Below are 16,711 nucleotides of genomic sequence, written 5' to 3' on the forward strand. Positions count from 1 at the left end.
GAATATTCAGGGTTTATTTCCTTTAAGATTGATGGGTTTGATCTCCTTGCTGTCCAAGGGACTCTCAAGAGTCTTCTCCAGCACCACAGTTTGAAAGCATCAATTCTTCAGCGTTCAGCCTTCTTCATGGTCCAACTCCCACATCAATACATGACTACAGGAAAAAAAACATAGCTTTGACTATACAGACCATTAAAGACCACCATAGGAGAAAGCAAAATGCAAGTTATACACTGGGAAAATAATAATATTTGTAACTCATATGGACAGATAAAATTATGTTATTTATTTACTGTATACATGTTATTTATGTTATTGCCAAGATGTCACTAAAATGAAATGAAAGGAATAAAAGCAATATAAAATCACAAAGAGAATGAAAGAAGAGACAAGAGCAGACAAGGAATAGCAGCAAATTTTTGAAAGATGGAGAGCTGATGGACAAATCAGCAGAGCTGACCAATCTGAGCACCAAGTATCTGCAAAGGAAACGAGATGTGAGCCAATCCCTGCAAAGCAACACTAGGAAGTTCAGGGATGGGAAGTACCAACTAGTGTGGGAGGCACCATAATTTACAAGAAGAATGCAGTATCCAATAGTACGGTCACTGTTTCCAAAACCACTAGAAAAGAAACACAAATTTTGAAAGAGATTAATATCAGATGGAAAAGGCTTAAAATACACTCACTCTTCAGCATTTGTTCATTCACCAAACATACACCAGGAACCTCAACTATACTCTTGACACTCTTCTGAGTCTTCCAGATAAAGTAACAAATAAAATTGTCCTACTGCAAGAAGACAGATCCGTAACCCAGGGAGATCAGTGGGTGAAGGGGGAAAGCCAGCAGGACCTAAGCCTTTCTTTCTCTTTCATTCTTCATTTCTGTGCATTACCATGCTTCCAGCAAAGAGCACGTCACTCGCCCTTTACTGCGTGACAATGCAGAATATGCCCTAAGCCCTGCCACCCAGTAGCATGAGCCGGATGGGACTGACCCAGCACAGCAAAGGAGACCCAAAATGAGAGTAAGACAAGGCACAGTAGAGTGAGCTTATTCAAGACAACGCTGTAATTAAAGAGAGAGAGAGAAAAAAAGGAAGTACTTATAGCTGAGAGGGAGGAGACAGAAAACTAACAGATCCTGTCAGTTGGTTAACAAGGCTGGTTAAAGAAAGAAACAAGGGTTCCTATTTTCTGTGCTGTGATTGTGAGAGGCCTTTTCCAAGAAGAAGAAGAGACCCAAGGAGGTGGGGAGCTTACCAATCCATTTTCTAAGGGAAGAACAGTTCAGGCAGAAGGAATAGCAGGTGCAAAGACTCTGAGCAGGGTGAGTGTTTGGATTATCCAAGAACAGTAAAGAGGCCCTGGTCACTGAAGTCACAATATGTGGGAAAGAGTGGGAGGAAATAAAGTCAGAGAAGCAGCCAAGGGCCAGGTCATGTGCAGCTTTGGAGGCCATAATAAAGAATTTGACTTTTATGACGATACCAGAAACATTCAGAGTTTCAAGGAGGAAAATGATAGACTTTGATTTGTGTTTAACAAGGATCTCTGACTCCTGCATGAGACAGCATTTTGTGGCGGGAGAAAGGACAAGAAGACTATTGGTTTGGAGACTATTGACATAATCCAGCAAAAGATCATAGTAAATAAAGGGATGGAGGGGGTGAAGGAGGTAAGAAGTCAGATTCTAGATACATTTTAAAGGTTGGGCCTGTAGGGCTTGAAGATGAACTGGATGTGATGTGGGAGAAAGACTAGAGCTGAGGATAATCATAATTTATTTGGGACCTGAACAACTGGAAGGATGGAGTTGCCACATATTCAAATAGGAAGACTATGGGAGGAGTGCCTAGCGTCTGTATTATGATAGCTGTGGTTGTGCTTGTGGGATGCAGAATCGGGAGCTGGGTCTTCCTGAGTTTGAGATGCCTTCAGGCATCTGAGAAGAGATGCTGTGCAGGCAGTCTGGGGTTCAGAAGATGGGTCGGGACGAGACAAATCAACGTGCTCATCAGCACATGGTGTTTATTTTGAGCCATGGCACTGGGTAATCTTCTTCGAGAGTGAGGGGAAATTCAAGGTCTGAACTAGTGGGCACTGGAGCACTGAGGCTTCCTACAAGTTAGGAATATAAGGAGCACGTAACTGAGAAGACGGGAAAGGACCAATCAAGAGAGTCAAGAGTGAAGGTAGATCTAGCCAGAGAAGGAAAACCAAGAGAGAATGGTATTTCCAAGGCAAAAAAAAAAAAGGAGTTTTGAGACAGAGGGAATGAGCAATTATGCCAAAAGCTGCTGATTGCTCAGGTAAGATGAGGGCCCGGACTTGAGCACTGGCTTGGACTAAGTAGAAGTCTTTGAAAGAGCAGGTTTAGTGCAGTGGTGGGGAAAGAAGCCTCATCACAGTGGGTTTAAGACAAATATGAAGGGAGGAAGAATTAACAGCAAGTAAAAACAACAAACAGAAGACAGAAAGATCAACACTGTGTGATCCCATTGTCTTGTAGGAGAGGGAACCGAAAAACAGTCAGCAAGCAGCCTGATGGCCAGCACGCGCCTCACTCCTGTCCTGTGACCTGCGATTAGGTGACGTGGCCGTGCTGGCCTCTGAGGTGTTTTTCTAAAAAAATGTATTTACTTTCAATTGAAGGATAATTGCTTTACAATATTGTGTTGGCTTCTGCCATACATCAACATGAATCAGCTATAGGTATTTTAAACTTGTGAGGTCCCAGCCCAGCTCACCTTCCCCAGCTCAGCACTCTCTTATTTGCCTCCTTTTACCATTCCCCTGGGCAAGGTTCCCATCCCTTTTCCTACTCTCCTCACACCCCCACCCACCTTCTCATCCAAAGACAATCACCTCTCCAACAGCTTTTCCCGAATCTATCTGGGAATCAGCCAGCCTCCTCCTCCCTCTTTGTATACAGCAGAGGCTTCCATTAGAAAGACATGTTTTTTTACTTAAATTTCCCTTGAAAATACACAAGGGTTTAAATTAAGGGTAAAAATTGCATTTTTGAATCACAAAAGTTTTTGCCCAAATCCAAAATGTTTGAAAAAATAGGTCAAGAGGCTTTCTTAAAGCTTCAGGTTTTCCCATCTGTGGTTAGATTCATGGATCACATGTGAGGCCCTTTCGTGTGTGGATGTCATCGTTCCAAGTCTTCTGACTGGGCCTTTTATTTCTCCAGGCAGGGGTGGTGAGCCACGGGGTGGGCTGAGTACCTGTGAGTCTAGGCAGCAGTTCCTAGAGAGGGCTGTGACCTTGAACTTGTTTCCTAACTCTCTGTGTTGTGCTCAGCTGTTTCAGTTGTGTTGGACTCTTTGCAACCCTGTGGATGGCAGCCCGCCAGGCTCCTCTGTCCATGGGATTCTCCAGGCAAGAATACTGGATTGGGTCGCTGAGCCCTCCTCCGGGGGATCTTCCTGACCCAGGGATCCACATCTCTTACGTCTACCTGCACTGGCAGGCAGATTCTTTACCGCTAGCACCGCCTGGAGAGCCCCAACGAAAGCTTCACCTAGATACTGAGTCAATTTGGAGGTAGGCTGGGATGAGGCCTGAATTCGCATCTGCATGGAGTCAGTATTTTCTTTTCCACTGAGTTGTTCACCTGGGAGAAGTGCCCATTAGAGCACTTTTAGAAGTGGGCATTAGAGACACTAATGCCCAACTGTTCTGGGGTTCCACACCATGAAGAGCTGTTTCGATGTTCTTGGCAGACTCCCTTGTGAGGCTTGGGCTCCCAGCACCCCCCAGGACTCCTGTGTCTGCTGGCCTCAATTCCCTCAGCCAATTCTCCTTTCACTTATCTGAAAACATTTGAAGTGACTCCCTTGACTTTTCTCCAGTTTCACCCCTACAGCAACCCTACCCTGAAAATGTGTAGAGTGATCCTCTACCTTAGGGTCCAGTTAATTAACTCAGTGTCAAAGCTGGCTCTGGTCCACTTTCTTCCAGGACCAGGGCTCTTCTCCCAGCTTCAAGCCCTCTGAGCTTTGCTCACTGCCGTGTGCTTTGCACCAAGCTCTTTAAACTTTAAGGTGCTAGTAATCACTTGGGAATCTTGTTAAAATGAAGATTCTCTTTCTGTAGGTCTGTTGTGGAGCCTGAGGTTCTGCATTTCTAACAAGCTCCCAAGTGAGATGCATGCATATATGGCCTGGGACCTGCTTTAAGAGTGGGTCTTCAAAGTGTACCTGAGGCTGCACCCGTTGGTACCTGGCCGGGCCATGCATCATGCTAAGTCTCTCAGTCATGTCCAACTCTTTGTGACCCCGTGGACTACAGACCACAAGGCTCCTCTGTGGGATTCTCCCAGTAAGAATACTGGAGTGGGTTGCCAGGCCCTCCTTCAGGGGATCTTCCCGATGCAGGGATCAAACCTGCATCTTCTACATCTCCTGTGTTGGCAGGCGGGTTCTTTACCACTAGTGCCACCTGGCAAGCCCATGGCAGGGCCATATCATCAACCTTTAAGTAGATCTGGCCACAAAAAGGCATCCTTCTCAGGAGATGGGAAGAAGCCAGTCCTTGAACTGGAAAGGAATCACATTAGCCTGGGCTTTGGGAGGAAAAAAAAAAAAAACAGGAAAATGCATCTTTTTCCAATTACAGATAAGAAACTAGTTATTTTAAAGAGAAATGAGAAATGTAATAGACTAAAATTGCAGTTCCCTAGGTATATTCTAGGAAATATTGGTCCTGTGGGATGTTAACAGGAGTTGTGTGCAAAAGAGGTTTCTATGCTCAAATGAGTTCTAGAATCTAGAATGTAAACACGGGGTTAAACAAAGTTTAATAGGTTTTCTTACCACAGAACTTTTCAGAGGCTTTTATAAGTTGATGTGCGTAGTAGCTGTCCAAGAAGGACATAAAGCCTGCAACATTCTCCAAAAGTATTTTCTAAGAAAATCCTTAAGTTTTGTGTGTGTTTTTTTTTTTTTTTAAGGAGGCTAAACAGTACTAAATCTCCATGGAATTCTCTTTGGGAAAGGGTAACATAAGCGCATACCCAGAATCAACTGTATCGACCTTCCCACTTCTTCCTTTGCCTGCCCCAGAGATTACAAAATGGAAAAGTGTTTGTTTTCTCAGATTCATTTGCTAATAACTTTGTCATTGTTTAGTACATTCACGAATCCATAAACATCTGTTATTTAATTTTTTTCACAAATGTCAGGTACTTCTTATAAGTGCTATGGCTAAAATGTAAAAATCATGACATCTGTTCATCTCCACGTTCTATCAAGACTGAAAGGTACCCCTTCTGCACTCTTTCCTCTCCTTACTACTAACAGAAGTGTTGCAGGAAGGGGCCCCTTTTAGGGCCCGACAGTGGGCCCTTGTCTAACACTCAGAAATGAATTGTCCGAGGAGACACGTGTGCTAACAAAACAAGAGATTTTATTGGGAAAGGAGTTCCTGGGTGGAGAGCAGTAGGGTAAGGGAACCCAGGAGAACTGCTTTGCCACATAGCTTGCAGTCTTGGGTTTTAAGGTAATGAGATTAGTTTTCAGGTTGTCTTTAGCCAATCATTCTGACCCAGAGTCCTTCTTGGTGGTGCACGCCTTGTTCAGCCAAGATGGATGCCAGAGAGAAGGATTCTGGGAGGTGGTCGGACAGGTGGTGTCTCCTTTTGACCTTTCCCAAACTCTTCTGGTTGGTGGTGGCTTATTAGCTCCACGTTCATTAGGACATTAGGACATCCGTCCTAAAACAACTCATGCAAATGGTTATTATGGTGCCTGGCCAGGGCGGGCGGTTTCAGTCAGTGTGCTTCCCCTAACAGAAGAATTGGGGGAGGAGCTGTAGGAGGGAGAGTATTTAAAATGAGAAGAGGAGGACAGTCCTTTCATCTGTAATTTGGAAAGCTGAGAGGGCTTGATTTGGTTAAACATGTTTGAATACGCTTCAGAATTTCTCCTTGAGCTTTAGGAGTTTGTCTGAACGGGTAACAGGAAAATATAGGATAAGTAGACTGGAAGGCGGAGAAGGCAATGGCACCCCACTCCAGTACTCTTGCCTGGAAAATTCCATGGAGGGAGGAGCCTGGTAGGCTGCAGTCCATGGGGTTGCTAAGAGTCGGACTCGACTGAGCGACTTCACTTTCACTTTTCACTTTCATGCATTGGAGAAGGAAATGGCAACCCACTCCATATTCTTGCCTGGAGAATCCCAGGGATGGGGGAGCCTGGTGGGCTGCCGTCAATGGGGTTGCAAAGAGTTGGACACGACTGAAGTGACTTAGCAGCAGCAGCAGACTGGAAGGACCATGCCTCCGCCAGATTTTGCTGAGGGGTCTGCATCCTGGCAAGTATTTAGTTGCACATAAAAGTTAAGATACTCTCTGAAAGTGAAGGAGGCATTTGGAAGTTCTGTGTTTCTGTTGCAAGCAGGCTGGAGAAGCATTTTACACGGTTATGGCCACAAACCAGGATGCAGAAAGGGCATCTGGTTCATGTAATAGCTGCGTCCTCAACCAAAATTCTTTTAATCGTCTTTGGGGAAAATTAGATTGACGGGATGAAGCAATGAAGAGGGCTGTGTGTGTCTGAGGCAGTAGTAGGTAGCTGGAATTGGAGATGGGTCAATTTACAAATTAAATAAAACAATAATATTGTACTTAAAAATAGTAAAAGTGCAAAATCTCCCTCTACCGTGATAGCATTTTCCTCCCCCGCCCCGGGGAGGTGTTGGACATATCAGAGCCTGTATTGTTGGGGTTGCTGTGGCAACTGCAATACCTCCACTTTCCTCTAAAAACCTCACTAGCCCAAGAACAAGCCTGGGCAAGTTCACAATTCAGCGGCTTATGAGCACTTTCTTATCCTAAAATAGTGCAGTGATAATTGCTGAGAATCATAAATAGAAGAAGGGGAAGTTATTTGTGCTTGCCTCATCTACCTACTTGGGCTTTCCTCACATAATGTTTCTGGTTTAGTCACTAAGTCATGTCCAACTCTTTGCGACCCTGTGGACTGTAGCCCACCAGGCTCCTCTATCCGTGGGATTTCCCAGGCAAGAATACCACAGCAGGTTGTCATTTCCTTCTCAGATCTTCCTGATCTAGGGATCGAAGCAGGGGCTCCAGCATTGCAGGCTGCCCTTTCCCAAATTGTCTGCATATCTAAACACAACTTATTTCCAATTACAAAGCCAATGTCCATTTTCCAAAATTAAGGGGAAAAATGTCTGCCAACTTGAACATATAAACTTTTAGGCATCTAAGTGAAATACTTAAAAATCTACTTACAATATTTAATTTATTAATTTCCATATATGTATATGAATGGCATAAAACTAAAGAGAAAATAATATTCACTCTGATCTGGAAATACTGCTCTACTCTGGCATTTCATGGCTTCCCTGGTGGCTCAGTGGTAAAGAATTTGCCTTCGATGCAGGAGCCAGAGGAGACTTGAGTTCAATCCCTGTGTTGCAGGAAGGGAGACCCCTTCCAGGGCCCGAAACTGGGCTCTTGTCTAACACTCGGAAATGAATTGTCCGAGGAGACACATGTGCTGACAAAGCAAGAGATTTTATTGGGAAAGGGCACCCGGGTGGAGAGCAGTAGGGTAAGGGAACCCAGGAGAATGCCTCTGTCACATGGCTTGCAGTCTCGGGTTTTATAGTGATGGGATTAGTTTCCGGGTTGTCTTTAGCCAATCATTCTGACTCAGAGTCCTTCCTGGTGGTGCACGCCTTGTTCAGCCAAGATGGATGCCAGAGAGAAGGATTCTGGGAGGTGGTCGGACAGGTGGTGTCTCCTTTTGACCTTTCCCGAACTCCTCTGGTTGGTGGAGGCTTATTAGTTCCATGTTCCTTACCAGGACCTCCTGTCGTAAAACAACTTATGCAAATAGTTACTATGGTGCCTGGCCAGGGTGGAAGATTTCAATCAGTGTGCTTCCCCTAACACCTGGGTCAGGAAGGTCCCCTGGAGGAGTACATGGCAACCCACTCCAGTTTTCTTGCCAAGAGAATCCCATGGACAGAGGAGCCTGATGGGCTACAGTCCATGGAATCGCAAAGAGTTGGACACAACTAAAGCAACTTAGCAGCAGCAGCTGACACTTCATGAAGCAGTTTGATTCAAATGTGTCATGTGTATCTTGGCTGTCAGTGAGTGTGCTGTCACTAGAAATCTCTTTTAGTTTTTCAACAATTTTCCCAAACATGCTGTCTCTCTGCCCCCCCAAGTTTGACAGCACAGTCATTTTTAAACCCAGATGTGATACCATCACCGGAAATGTTATTCCATACCTCAGGTACCCATTTCTACAACAGTAGGATGGACTTTCCTTTTCGTAATTCATCTTTCATGGGTTTAGTGATCTCTATGATGTGACCCCTTATTGTACTGCCTTTAAAAAAAAAAGGTGTTTACAATGACATACAAAACTTGAAAAATGAGGTTGAACCACCTAAAGTAAAGATGATTACACTCTGTTAAATGTCTCTGACTCCTTTTCATTAATTTCAACTTAATTTGATTAGTTGACCTAACAAAATAGTTTCAGTGACAGCCATAGCTAACACTTTCTGAGCTCTTAGCACTTGCCAGACATTGTTTAACCAAGTTATGCACAGTAACTTATGTAAAGGCCTCAGAGGGTGGCAGATGAAACTTCCAGTGCAGATACAGCTGTGGAGCAGATGAAAGTGTCACTCGCTTGAGTGTGGAAAGCATCACCCACAAGTCATGTAGAATGGTTTCCACTTGTGTGTGCGTCACTGCTGTTTAATCACCTGGTTACCCATCACACACACACACGTACACACACACACACACACACACACACACACACACACACAGAAAATGGCCATCCTCTCCTTTCCCCATGGAGAAATACAAAGGCAAGATCTTAACAGCATGCCTTGTTTTAGATTAGTGGTTCAACCATGTCTGCACATTTGCATCATCTGAGAAGCTTTTAAAAGACACTGATGATGCCCAGGCCTCACCCTAGAACGAATAAAGCAGAATCTCCTGGATGGAGTCAGAGCATCAAAAGTCTTTAAAGTACCACAGCTGATTCTAATTTATAGCCAGATTGTGAACCAAAGTTTTAGCTTATTAGACATCAACCAAATGTCCTCATATTTCTACCTCGATAAAGGAAACGTCCTCATATCTCTACCTAGGAAGTTGGGAGGCGCTCAGTGTACTCTTTAGTGTTCTGGAGAGTTTCAGAAGTTCTGCTGCGCATGAACATGTACTTGCACTTTGTTTTCTCTGCTCCAGCCTTCCTTTGCCCCATCCTTTAAAACACCCACCTCACCTGTGCACTTAGAATATACCAAGTTCTCCTGGCTAATAGTGCCACCCAGAGACTGGTACAGGGAATTTATCTCCCCACCTGCTCCTTCCCACTCACTAAGGGGTGCACACCCACCTCAACTCCATCCCGTTTCCCTGCACTCAAGCACACATTTTGTGTCTTCCAGTCTTCAGCTGATAACAATAAAGGCATTCTCTTTCTTATGTAGCAACTTTCCTTCCACATTATTCTTCCAATAAGGCCCACAGGACAAAACAATAATAATAACTTCTTTTTTGACCTTATTATATATAATATCATACATTGTACTAAGCATAATACATAGCTATCATTTATGCCTGACAGCAAACGTAGGAAAAATCCTTCTGCAGATGAAAACACTAAAGCTTGGAGAGAAAACGTACCCTGCTCAAAATCAACAAGGTAGCAAGTAGTGGGTGTCAGGATCAGATTCTGAAATATCTGGCTAGACGTTCTGAACTCTACCATTACCATACAAGCCTCCCTACACACCAGCCTCCCTGACATGTAACTCGGACAGTTACACAGAGCGCTATGCTCCGGGAGGGTCATGCTCAGTTTAGTGCTCTCTGTGACTGTCTTGAAATTCTTAATAATTTTTGAGCCAGGAAATTATTCACATTTTCATTTTACACTAGGTCCCACAAATTTAATCGCCAGTTATATTTTCTGCTGCTGCTAAGTCACTTCAGTCGTGTCGGACTCTGTGCGACCCCATAGACGGCAGCCGACTAGGCTCCCCCGTCCCTGGGATTCTCCAGGCAAGAACACTGGAGTGGGTTTCCATTTCCTTCTCCAATGCATGAAAGTGAAAAGTGAAAGTGAGTCGCTCAGTCGTGTCCGACTCTTAGCGACCCCATGGACTGCAGGCTACCAGGCTCCTCTGTCCATGGGATTTTCCAGGCAAGAGTTCTGGAGTGGAGTGCCACTGCCTTCTCCAGTTCTATTTTCTAGGCTCTGTCAAAAATAAATAAAAGCCAGTCACTTCATTTCCTTTGGTAACCAAAACATACCCAAAATATGGTCTATTTATGGGGAAAAAAAACTTCACATTTAAAACAAATCTGTGAACCTGAAGATAGATCAAAATTATTCAGTCTAAAGCAGCAGTCCTCAACCTCTTTGGCACCAGAGACAGTTTTCATGGAAGACAATTTTTCCATGGACAAGGAAGGGGGGTGATGGTTTCCGGATGATTCAAGTGCATTATGTTTATTGCACACTTTATTTCTAACCTAATGTCACTGCTGATCTGACAAGAGGTACTGCTCCTCAGCCCAAAGGTTGGGGTTCCCCTGACCTAAAGAACGGAAAAGATAAAAGAAGAGAAAGAAAAAGATGAACAGCAAAACAAAAGCAACAATGTCTCAGGAACGTGTGGTCCAAATTAAAAGTTCCAATGACATATCATTGGAACTCCAGAAAGATAGAAAATAAGGGGATAAAACAGTTATCTGAAAAAACAATGTGCAAAAATGCTAAACCTTTGTGAAAGAGAATTTTACAAATTGAAGAAGTTCAATAAACTCTAACCAGGATAAATACAAAGAATATGACAACTCTATCTATAAGAGATAAAATTTACATCATCTAAAGACACAGGTAGACTGAAAGTAAGTAGATAGGAAAACAAATTCCATGCAAACAGTAAGCCTAGGAAAGCTAGATGGCTATGCTAAAGTTACTAAGTAGCTGAAGTAGCTATGTAAAGTAGATTTCAAGAAAAAGAGTTACGAAAGTAAAGAGGGATGTTTCATAATGCAAACTATCCAGCTGATCTGTAGGATGTTTAGATATGTGTATGCCTGTGTCTGAAAACAGAGCTTCAAAATACATGGAACAAACAACGACAGAATTCAAAGGAAAAATGAGACAACCCCACAAGAATAGTTGCAGAGTTTAACATGCTTTTCCCAGACATTGATAGACTAGTTAGACAAAATAGTTCAGTGAAGACATAAAAGATATGAATAACATTATCATCTTGACCTAATTGATATTTATAGAGCACATTATTTAAAATAGAATAGACATTTCTTTCAAGGGCACATGTTTACCAAGAGAGACCATCTCTTTGGCCATAAAACAAGTCTCAATGAGGTAAATATTTTCAAATCATGTAGAATATGTTTTTTATTACTATGGAATTAAAATTAGAAATTAGAGGTCAATAACAATGATATTTCTTGAAAACCCCCAAATTATTGGAAGTTGATTTATGAATCAGAAAATAAATTGTAGGAAAAATTAGGAAATACCTACATCTGAATGATAAAGATGTGTTGAAATTGTGAAATGCATCTAAAGCAGTTTTTAGAGGAAAATTCATAGCTTTAAATATTTATGTTACCAAAGAAGAGTGGTCTAATATTGGTTGGATAAAAAGGCTAATGGTCGCCTAAGATTCTACTTCACAAAAAGAGAAAATAAGAGCAGAATAAACCCAAAAGAAGAAAGAAAATAATAAAGATAAAAGCAGAAACCAGAACATTAAAAAAACAGACAACAGTGAAATTTAACAAAGCCAAAAATTGGAAAATACCAACAAAATTGATTAGTAGCTGAGGAGGGGCGAGAGAGAGAGGCGGAAAGTGAGAGGCAGAGAACACAAATTATTAATATCAAAAATGAAGGAAGGGGAGTTCCCTGAGGCATAAGTGATTAAGACCCCACCTTCTGATGCAGGGGGCTCAGGTTTTATCCCTGGTCAGGGAACTAAGGTCCTCACATGCCACAACAAACATGAAAGATCCTGCGTGCCACAGCTAAGACCTGGCACAGCCAGATAAATATAATATACAGAAGGAAATATATATAATATAATTATCAATACATTAATTATTATATTAATTATATTATAATATATCCATAATATAGTTATACTATATTAATATAATATATATAAATAATATATTATTTTAAAGAGTGAAAATGAATAGGCCTGCCACAGACTAGTAGAAAATATTTTCTAATGTACGTCTGAGAAAGTATTAATGTACAGGAAGGATATTTATCTTCTCCATGGTAATAAAATAGACAAACAACCCCATTAAAATGGGTAAAGGATGTGCCTAGGCACCTCACGGAAGATATATGAAGACCCAATAAGCACATGAAAACATATTAAGCATCATTAATCATAAGGTAGATTCACATTAGAGCCACAATACTTCTGCTAACTCATTAGAAACTAAAATCAGCAACACTTCTGAAAACAGCAAATGTTGGCAAGCATATGGAGCAGCAAGCATTCCTGTAGCCTGTCGGCGAGACATGAGACAGTGAAGAGGTACAAAGGGCACAGCCACTTTGGACAAAGGTCTTGCCATTTCTAATAAACCAAAACATGTTTACACTACTAGTGGGCATTTTCCAAGAAAGATGAAAATATGAATCCCTAAAACAACTTGTACACAAAAATGAATGGCAACTTTTGCTTCTAACAGCCATAACCCAGGAAACAACCTCGGCGTCCATACACAGGAGAATAAACTGTGGAATATCCATACAAAGAAACGTTACTGAATGGGTCGCTCAGAAAAACAACAGATACCAGAAAAACTACAGGTAAATGCAATAAGGCGGTTGAATTTGAAACGTTGTGGTGAGAGAAAGAAGCCTTGGACAAGAGTAGCTCTTTATGATTCCATTTGTATGGAGTTCTGTAATAGGCAAAACTAATCCGTCGTGAAGAAAATCAGAACAGAGGTTTCCTCTGGAGAGATGGGGAAGGGTTTCCTGGGAAGAGGCATAACAGAATGGTTGGGATAATAATCATTTTCTGTATCTTGTTGGCGGTTTGGGTTACATGGGTGTATACATTTGTCAAAACTCATCAAATAGCACCTTTAGGATTTATGGATTTTATGCTATGTGAATTTTACCTCTAGAAAAAAAATAGCTTTAAACAAATGGTAAACTCTTTTAAATATGTAATAACTCTGGTTTATGATGCTCATACTGAAATATTTAGCGGGTAATGTACTCAGGAATGCATCTTACACTGAAATGTATCCAAGAATTGATTGATAAATAGAAGGATTGATAGGTAGATAGATGAAGTGATGTAACACATTAATTTTAGAATCTAAACGGTGAATTTTCTCTGTAAAATTATTTCAACTTTTCTATATATCTAACATTTTTCATAATAAAATGTTGGGAATCAAAAGCCTCATGATCATGGTAACCGCAGCAATTGTTTAGAACCTAGGCCTACAAAAGATTCTTCCAGGGAGGAATATTTTATCACTGACATTGTTTAGGATTGCCAGCACATGGTGGTAATAAAAAGCAGATTGACTTTCAGTTGGGTTTATTATTGTTTTTAAATTCTCGACAGCAAAGCACCCCCTTACTGCCTGTACCCATTGTGGGTCCTCCCCCGCGTACGTCCCGGGTACATGGTTAGTGTCACACAGTTGGAAAAGCACAGTGACAGGGATCAGAGCCAGATCTGCCTGATTCCAAAGCTCCTTCCACGCCAGCAAACTCTTTTCACATTATCTTGCTAGTTACACTGCAAATTATACAAGAATGAGAAAGTCGTAATTCTGGCCTACAAGGCGATCATAGTGTAGTGGAGACAGATCCACACTTAGATGTTTCTAATACAGTTGCTGGAGGAAAATGGGAAAGCTTCTTAGAAGTAGGGTCTGAGGTGTACTTTGCTCCCTCTTTAAACTCATTTGGCGTCCTTCCATAGTTCATAAACTCAAGTCCAAAATCCTTAACATGACCTACAAAGATCCTCCATGATCTGGGCCCTTTCTCCTTTTCTCTCCTCATCTTGGGCATGGCCCAGTAAGCCTGCCTCCAAAGATAACACACTCTATAAGACTCTGGCTTCACTGGCCTGCTCTTCTTCTGCATCATGTCCCTCCTGGCCTTGTGGTCTTACCTAGGCAGTGCCTTCTTCATGGAATGCTCTTCCCTTTTTTCCTCGCTTCCTCCCACTTCCAACTTCACCTAGACCAATTCTCTTCATTCTTCAGGGCTAAGATAAAAGGTTGCTGTCTCCACTAAGCCTTCCCTGATCTCACAGGCTGAGTGGCCTGCCTTTCTCCTGTAAGATACAGAACACAGCTGTAATTACACCATGTCTTATGTAAATTTGAATGTGTTCTAGATTCTCAGATAGTGTGGTTTGGAACCATATTTGACTTGTTCCAACAAATCTTTGTTGAGTGAATAGAATTGAATGACTCATTAGGTGACTCTATGAATAAATGAAAGGTAGGACTTTAGCACCAAGTGATGGAACGGAGATGGAGGGAAATAACATACAAAGAGAGGTAGAACCTTGAGCCAAATTCCAGAATGAGACGGAATGAGAAGAGATGCCAAGACCTGGGTGTTGGGTACTTTCTGAGGTTGTTTTAAAAGGGAATTTTAAAAAGTCAATCCTCAAGAAGTTCCTGTGCTTGTTCTGACTAGGAACCAGACATAAATTACATTTTGTACAAAGCAGGTAGATTTAGAGGCATTTGGGGGAAAACCTGAAAACGTCTCACCAGCCCTGTCTCTAATTAGAGTTTCTGGGAATTGTTTCTTTTCTACTGTATCTCACAACTCCAAAAAGATCAAAACTGAGATATGATCAGGTCCCTGGGAATTCCCGCTCATTAGTGTAACCCAATCCCACCTAGTCTTTTTTGGCCAAATGCTTAGATACATAGTGACACTAGACTCTTTCTTCAGGGCATGTGAAGCTTCCCAAAGAAATGATTCTAAATGCCTTATTAAATCAGCAAGTGGCGAATGTGGAGCATGAGTTGAGAGAGAAAGTGTAGGGAGGTGAATTCTGCCTTGTTATTGAGACCACACTGATTTCTTGTTGATTTCTGCACCGTTTTTTTAGTCCTGGCTGGAACACAAAGATGCACTTAGCAATTTAAATGTTCCTAAAAGAGCTTAAAAATGTACAAAGATCTTTATTCCCAAAGGTGCTCACACAATTTTTCCTGCACTATTTAGGCTTCCATTTATTGATCCCTTGGTACGTTCCATTTTAATGATGCACGGATAGGGAAAGGATGGACTCTAGAGCAGTTCATACAACAACCTCAAACCATAATAATGTAATGGTAAACCCTTCTCTCAGCATCTGGAATCCTGAAGGCAATATTCCTATAAAGGAATTAAAGAAGTTATTTCAAATCCATGTCCGCACAAAGATTTACAAACCATGGACTTATTTTTCTCAATCTTCTCTGAGATTTTTCTGGGAGTAAATCTGAATTTTAAATCCCTTGTGTGTGCAAAGTTATGTTATTTGACTAATAGAGTTTTGGCTGCTCCCTTCACAGACAGAACAGACATTGATAATGACGCACAGAATCCTTTGCAACTCAGTGTACCAGGCAGTCACTACCAATTAACTGGAGACTACACATGGGTTGAAATTTATTTGCTGCCTGAGAACTAGGACATCTCTTAGGCTTCCTATAGAAATCAGGATCTCACATACAGTTGTTTACTTTCCACACAATTTCATGAGAACATCCAGTTAGTTAAGTGAATTTAAGGAATATTTACTTTGTCTTTGATGTTCAAAGAAGTATACTAATAAGTATATATTAATACTTAAAATATACTTATTTTCTCAGAATCTCAATTTTCTCCATTGGTAAAATGGGTAAAAACAATGCTTATCCTTTTGTGAGATAGTTAGGGAATTTAAAGTCCTGCTGTTGCTGCTGCTAAGTCGCTTCAGTCGTGTCCGACTCTGTGCGACCCCATACACGGCAGCCTACCAGGCTCCCCCGTCCCTGGGATTCTCCAGGCAAGAACACTGAAGTGGGTTGCCATTTCCTTCTCCAATGCATGAAAGTGAAAAGGGAAAGTGAAGTCGCTCAGTCGTGTCCGACTCTTAGCGACCCCAAGGACTACAGCCTACCAGGCTCCTCTGTCCATGGGATTTTTCCAGGCAAGAGTACTGGAGTGGGGTGCCACTGCCTTCTCCAATTTAAAGTACAATGGATTTTTAAAATTTTAGAACACAAATAGTAGTATATAGATATATTTGTATTTTTAGATCATCTGGGAAAAAATACAACAGTAGATAGAAGAGCAAGATTAAAGAGCTAGATTAAAAATGAGTTGCCCTTTGTGTGTGTGTAAAAGCATTTGGTGGAAAGTTTATTGTTCTCTTTGAAACTGAAGACTTTGGCCCTGGCTGGTTTTTGGGTTTTTTTTTTCTTTTTAAAGTTTAAAGAAACCCTAAAATGACTTAAATAATCACCCCAGGTCCTTTAAAGATCAGACAACACTTTCAGCCTGCCCAAGGAATATGTATTTCTTGGAGAAGGGAACACCATTTTAAGGCTAACACAGGAAGCCACACTCAGGATTCAAAGTCTAGAGTTCGTATTTAGTATGGTTTTGCAGCCTATT

At 41.7% G+C, this 16,711-nt stretch overlaps 1 long non-coding RNA gene across 1 annotated transcript in view; it reads left to right on the forward strand.

Annotated features, from left to right (window-relative positions):
- Positions 1–6,117: 6,117 nt before the first annotated feature.
- Positions 6,118–16,711, forward strand: part of LOC147361481 (uncharacterized) — a 29,888-nt gene continuing 19,294 nt past the window's right edge. Inside the window, exons 1-2 of the long non-coding RNA XR_015137984.1 lie at positions 6,118–6,323; positions 12,763–12,883. This is a non-coding gene — a long non-coding RNA (uncharacterized LOC147361481). The remainder of the gene's footprint in view (positions 6,324–12,762; positions 12,884–16,711) is intronic.

Source organism: Bos grunniens, chromosome 12, assembly GCF_055505025.1.
Source record: "Bos grunniens cultivar Pamir isolate PY7600 chromosome 12, Bosgru_T2T1.0, whole genome shotgun sequence".
Classification (NCBI taxonomy): domain Eukaryota; kingdom Metazoa; phylum Chordata; class Mammalia; order Artiodactyla; family Bovidae; genus Bos; species Bos grunniens.